Here is a 6915-nt window from a genome sequence, read left to right as displayed (position 1 = left end):
AAACCTCCAGACAGAAGTGAGCAAACATCTGGGTGAACTTACCTTTTATAAAACTCTTGATTGATATTTGGGTTGTTGCAGAGTTTCAGATAATCTGTTGCTGCAATTTTTTAAGTTCTCATAAACATTAAAATCATTGTTTACAGAAAAAACAACATAAAACCAACACAGCAGATTCTGTAGTAAATTTTTTTCTCGTTTATTACAGGAGGCTTTTGTTTTATATACAGACATGTATTTGCAAAATACTAAAAAGTATTTCAACTCAAAGTACTAAAAAGTATATATATATATATATATATATTTATATATATATTCATATTATAATCATCATAATTATTATTGTCTCTAAAACACCAGGGTGGGGTCACTGAGGCACGGCTTTCGCCTCCTTTACACCGAGGTTTCACCAGCGAGTTTTCACCAACGGTTGCAGTGCGAGAGTTTAACCACTGAGGTCACAGAGAAACCTTGTAACTTGTTGTTCGTCTCTCATTTTTGGATGATTTCGAAATAGACTTTAAAATATGAAAAATTACACATCCAAGAATTTTTAGCAAATTTGTGACAAAGAGAAAACCACCCAAAACTGGACTTTGAGGGGTTTAATCACTATTATATTGTTGTGACCATGTATATTTGTCTATTTTATAGTATTTATAAGAATTTTGGACGTTTTCTCTCTTTTGTCCTCCACAGTTTCCTGATCCATCTTAAGTTTAAAATCCTTGAATTTACAAGATTTTCACTCTTTAACTGTGATGCGTATCTACTCGACTTTTTCCAGCAAAAACACAATAAAACTGCTGGCTGCAGTCTGGTGTCAAGAAACCTCTTATCTCCAATTCAATGATTTTTATTCTTCCAACTTGATGTTTGTTTTCCCATTTTCGGCAGACAAGACGTTAGAAGGAATCAGTGACGTTTCATGAGGTGTCAGAAGGGGGAAATATTCGACTTATTCTCCCCTCTGTTACTGAAAAAGGCAACTTTCTCGAGATATGAGGTTTCTGCAGGACTGATATGAAGCTGGAGACCCGATGAAACCAGTTTGACAACCGTTGTGAAACCAGTTGCGGTGTAAACGGGGCGACGGTGGTTTAAGCAGTGAGAGGATGCCTGGAAATAACCAAATCCATGACGACAAAAAAAAAATAAAAACATCATCGTTATTATCATTATTATCCTCGCACTGTAAATAAGATACAGCATCACTCACTGCCGGTTTACATAACTGTTGTATTGCATTTATCACACAGTTAATAGTAACAATAGTAATAATAATGAACAATGAAACCACTTGTTTTTCTGTGCATTTCCTCCGAGTTGGTACACATCTATTTGAAGATGACGAAGCAGCTTTTGGTTTTGAAACGGGGAAAAGAAGGCAGGAAGGAGATTCTCAGTCTCAGAGTTTGTGTTTTAACAACCCCCCTCCGATCTTAATTTGGACTCTTCCAAACCCCTCGTTAGCACCACATGGACTTACCCACAGCTCAGAGCAAAGACTGCAGTTTTCCTCCAAATAAGCGTTTGTTTTTATTATTATTATTATTTCATTAGAGCAGGAGAGGAAGTGACGCACCAGATAACAAGATGATGGCAGAAAAAGGTTTTTCCCTCCATCTTTTGCATCTCAAGTTTTCCTTTCCTGCTCAGAACATGTTGGAGGTTATTTTAAAGGTCTTTTTCGTCTCGTACAGTCAAAACAGAGAGAAGTTCAGGGACAGAGAGCTGCTGCTGTTGTTGCTTCAGTGTTGTTTCACACAGATTCAAGTGAACAAACTCTGAGCTTTCTATCAGCTGACGGTCCTGATACTGACAGGAGATGTTCGACTGTGTTTTTGTGCTCAGTGCAAACCGGAGTCTGAGTTACACTGTGAGGGCCATTTGTGCATCGTTTCCACTTCAGTTCCTAAGTACTGGTGCTGTGAACCATGGATGTATTATGAGAGCTGGATACAGCAAAGTGAGTCAGCATTGCTGCTAATTTACCACGGTGGTCCACTGCAGTACTGCAACAAAACATCTGCAGCCCGACAAGCATTTTATTCATAGATTCATGCAAAAACAAACATTTGTAAAACTGTTGACAGGACACCTCCAACTGCAAACATAATCAGATATTACTCTTTGTATTACAAACATTTAAACCATAGAGTTTTGATATTTGTTAAGCTTTTCCAGAGCCTAGAAAATGGGCGTCTTCTTGGAGTCCAGCATCCAGATCTTGTAATACATCCATGTTGTGAACTATTGTTTTTTAGAGGATCAGTATTCAAGAAATGTAATTGATTCAAATATAATTTATAAATGCATTTGCATGACAGGTCCAGAGGAGAATTTGGTGCCTTCAAATGGAGTCAAGTTTTAAGAATCCATACAAACCAAGTGTTCATGAATGGATATTTCCTGAAAGCTCTGAGTTCATGAGTTGTAACTTGGGCTGGGTATTGTTTGAACTTTGTGGCTACTAATGCCAGCACCTGTGTTTCCTGTGTTTTGGTACCAAAAGCAAAACATTTTTTGAAACGTTACTTTGAAGAATAAACAGTAAATGTGCTTTTCTACAAAACTGTTTCTTTGATTTAATAAAGTTCTCAAATGTTCAATATTTAAACACAAACAGCCAAAAATTTGGCAAAATTTTGCTTGAAATCAGTAAACAACGTTACAAATCTGACCAGATGTTCAATGTCAACTTTTAGTACGTCACAGTTTTCAATACTCTGTGTCATGGACACATCTGTTGGTACCAAAAAAGTACTGAGGTTCAATACCCAGGCCTAGTTATAACCACACTGTGGAAGTTAACTTACTTTCACTGTGTGCTGTTTTCTTGTTCCTTAGTGTGAGAAACATTAAATCTTGTACGGCTTTTGAAAAGGCAATATACAGTACAATGTTGTCAAACATGGTCTTACAGCAGCGTTGTTGCAAAGTCAGTTAGGTGAAGGTTTTGTTATGTTACTGTACTCAGTTTCCCATCTTGAAAACATCTCACTACTTCCACTTGAAGGCAGCACTCTCTAATATTTTGCAATTTATGAATGAATGAACAGCATGGCATCGTAATGTCGTCATTCTAGTGATAAAATGCACTTGTTTTCCCGCAAGATGTTAGTTAATTGGAGATTTTTGACCATTTAAAAGAGTGAAATAGAGAACTAAACCAGCCAATCAGCTCTCTGTGCTGTTTGTTCAACATAACGGCCTCTGAGGAAGAGTCACATCAGTGACGAAGGGGGATGGGAGAGGGGGGAACGTGAACCTCGTTCAATATCAAAAAGCATAAGAATCAATTCAATCAACCAACCAACCAAGTGTTAAACCAATCAAATATTCAGTCAATCTGCCAGTCAAGAAATCAAAGACTCAAATAGTCCATCAATCAGTCAATCAATCAATCAATCAATCAATCAAGCACATTAGCCTATCAATCAACCAATGGCAAAGCATGGCTTGGAGTGTTGGGGTTCATATGTAGCAGGCACACTCTGGGTCTATTGCTACTGAAAACAGCCCTTCAGCACAACTGCAACCTGAAATACGCCTCGCAGCAGAGTTCAGCAGTGTCTTAAGTATTTACCTAGTTTATATGGTTATCTATTCTCAATAGAATCTAGTAGAAATAGAGTCCAGACGGTGCCAGTAAAATTGTTTTTTTTTCTTTTTCCCTTTTTTAAATTAGTCTAGTAAAGCGTTTAGTAAAGATCCCTCGGGTGACCACGACAACAGAGACAGAGAGAGAGAGAGAGAGAGGTTGTTCGAAATATTGAGATCGAAGCAGACTGAACAAACGCTGTACACACACACTTTGACACTTCATCTTAATAAAAACAAGCAGTAACGCCGCTTCACAGAGGCTTCCTGTCAGTGTATTCACCTGTCTGTGTGTCTGTAAATCCACAACAACACCGTCACAAAATGCTCCAAGTGTTTTTGTGCGTTTCCAGAGTTGATACAGATCGATACAGTGAGAAAAAAAAAGCTTCTGTAAAGTCAAGTGTTACCTATAAATTCACTTAAAAGGTATCGGCAAACCGTTATTGCTAGACGCGGTTTGTTTTTGTTTGTTTTGTTGTTTGTTTGTTTTTTTTTTTGTTTCTCTGTGCAAAATAGATAAAGAGCCGTCTCGCTTGGCATCCGCTTCTCCTCCGGGACGCAGCTAAAACGTGCAAAAACAAAAATTAAAAAAAAAAAAATCTAAAAAGCTAAAGTAAAGCAACCAACCAGAAAACAAAGTCAATAAATAAATAAATAAATAAATAAATAAATGAAGCAGTGTTTTGAGTTGAAGAGTTTCCTTTCAAACTCGGATATCGTCGGGGGGAAAAATTAGATACTTGCTGCTAAATTTGATTTGTACTGAATTTTTGATTTTAATACGTTAAGTTACTGTAAAAGGCAAAAATATAACTACATAACTGTTTCCATTCTTTAAAATATGGACACATAAACTTTGGGTTAACCTGCAGATTGTTTGAACCATCAAATTCATTTTTGAGTTTTAAAAAACAACCAATCACAATTTACCAATTTATTTCCCCGTGTTTGAAATGAAACTCTTCAAATCGTTTGATGGAAACGGGAAGCAGAAAAGCTTTTAGCATCTTTGCATCAGTATCCTGGAAAAACCTGCGACAGGTAGTTTGTATATTTTGTTCGACTGTCAGTGTTTCCTGTAAAATGACATCATACTTCAAGGATAAATCTGCTGATAATTGTTCTTATTGTCAACAAATTCTCTAAAAATACCCAAATCAATGATAGCAAGAAACATGGATTCATCCACTGCTGAAAATAAATATAGTTTTTCCTCCTATTTGAATACCGTCTGCTAAAAACTACAGCAGTCAACTGTTTTAGGGAATTACTGAGACTATATGTTTGTGATTTGTTGATAATAAGAAAAATATAGAATAACACCAGACTGATCCTTTAAGTGGCTAATGGTCTAATCTTACGTTGAAGAAGGCTGGGAGAAAATATTTCAAACTGCTGTTGGCCAGATACTTACAGCTTGTTCTGGATGAAGAGAACTTTGATATCTGCTTGTTCTTGACTATAAAATCTCCTAAAACATGATAAAACTTCATCAAAGCTGCTTGATGCAGTCACTACAAAAACAAATGACCCTATGTGAACAAACCGGTTAATTTAGCAAACTATCTGTCCTTAAAAACAAGTCTGAAATGTGTATCACGTCACTGAAAACCGGAGAAATGCTAATCTCATGAGTTTAGAGTTTTTTTCCAGGACACTGATGGATCAAACTAAAACTAAAACTAAAGCAGGTGAAATCCTGATGCTGATGTGCTGATCTGATTGTCGCACTCCGGTCCGAGCTGGTCGACACCACAAAGATCTCATGTTCTGTTTTTTCCTCGAATGAAGCAAAGAGAATTTAGTTTAAGATCCTTTGTGAGTGCCGCGACAAACACCGACCAGACGGATAGTTAATGACTGAGGGTGATTTGTAAAAGTCGACAATGTACAACTCATAACATTGAATCTGAGGAACTACTTTATTCACGCCTTTAAAAACCCTAAAAACATGAGCGTCGAGTCTTGAATGATCATATTTCTTCTACTGTTCAATTGCTAAAATGCAAAGACTGATGGTTTGTTGAACGCTTAAACATATTTCCATGAGACATGCTTGTCTGAAACCAGCAGTCTGGTCCTTAAATTAACCTGAGGTGTTGTTGCCTTCAGGGTTTTATGATATGAAAGTTGTTTCGTGAATAGATGTCGTCATTGTCTGGGTTTTTTTTAAGGATATTACCCAAAAATTCAGAGAGAGTTTCATGCAACTTTGGACAAAATATCTAAACCTTTTATTCTTGCCAAATCATCCATCATCCATCAATGATCGATCAGCTTTGACTTCAAGCCAATAATCTCCAATCGTCTCCTCATGCGATGTAGTAACAAAGCAGGAAGCAGGAGTCTTCTGTTTGTTCGAAAAGCAAAGGGAAGGACTTTTAGACAAATCACCCACCGGCCAAAGAACTGACGGACATGAGGATGTTCACCACGTGGGCAAAAAAACATGCTGGAAGAGTCTGGGATCATGTAGAAAATCTCATTGTGCACTTGAATTAGTTTTTTTGGTGTTGTTTTAAAAGGTTTTTCAGAGGAAAAATAAATAAATCCCAGGCTCTTTTTTTAATGTGTCTTTGCCCAAATGCGGTAAAGTGACAGCACATGTAAACCCAAAAGTGCAAAAACTGCCAACAAAAACAGATGAAGTTGCTTTTTCAGGTTGTTTTTTTGTTGTTTTTTTTTTTCCTGACCGCACCCTCTCCTCTCATCTATCACAACGTGGTAGTTCAGCCACTTCATAGCTAGTGCCGCTCCGAAGTCGAAAGAGAGAGACTGCTTATTTTTTTTTCTTCAACTTACTCTAAAAAATATAAAAAATAGTAATAATCGTACCGCTATTAAAAGACTGGTAACATCAACAAAGTTATACTTTTACTACGAAAACATTATTTAAACCACGTTGTTGTTATTTTCCCTCCTCTCTCGAGTCTCAAGTCAGTCAGAAAGCCGTCGACTGTTTATGTGTCGAGAAACACCACCAGGAACACCGTCACTCTTACAGCCAGGCATACTCTGAGAATATTGATCAACTGTGGGAAGGCACAAACCCCCCAGGCCAATAAATGATGGATACATCTGTGATATAGTTGTTCTGACCCCCTTGTAGTTGAGGTCAAAGGTCAGTCAGTGTTCCGAACCCTCGACTCCGGTCGACACGAGAAACCCAAAAGGTCAAAGGGATCCAGAGGTGGTTCTTCTCTTCGCGTCTGTCTTTTACTCCGACAAAGACAGACGGGTTCTCCCGCTCTGTCTTTGCAGATTTTCTCCTTCCCTTTAAGAAACTCCAAAAAAACGCTGCTGAGTCCA

The 6915-nt window shown here is 37.6% G+C and overlaps 1 protein-coding gene across 4 annotated transcripts in view; it reads right to left on the bottom strand.

Moving 5' to 3' along the window:
* Positions 1–200: 200 nt before the first annotated feature.
* Positions 201–6915, bottom strand: part of LOC121887820 (sodium channel protein type 4 subunit alpha-like) — a 247671-nt gene continuing 240956 nt past the window's right edge. For all 4 annotated transcript variants that reach the window (XM_042398864.1, XM_042398865.1, XM_042398866.1 and 1 more), the window contains one exon: positions 201–6915. This exon is cut by the window's right edge and continues 1528 nt beyond it. The gene's annotated coding sequence lies outside the window, so the exon portion shown is untranslated.

Source organism: Thunnus maccoyii, chromosome 21 (genome assembly GCF_910596095.1).
Source record: "Thunnus maccoyii chromosome 21, fThuMac1.1, whole genome shotgun sequence".
NCBI lineage: Eukaryota > Metazoa > Chordata > Actinopteri > Scombriformes > Scombridae > Thunnus > Thunnus maccoyii.
Note: the sequence above shows the minus strand (reverse complement) of the source record. Positions and strands in the feature narration are given on the sequence as shown.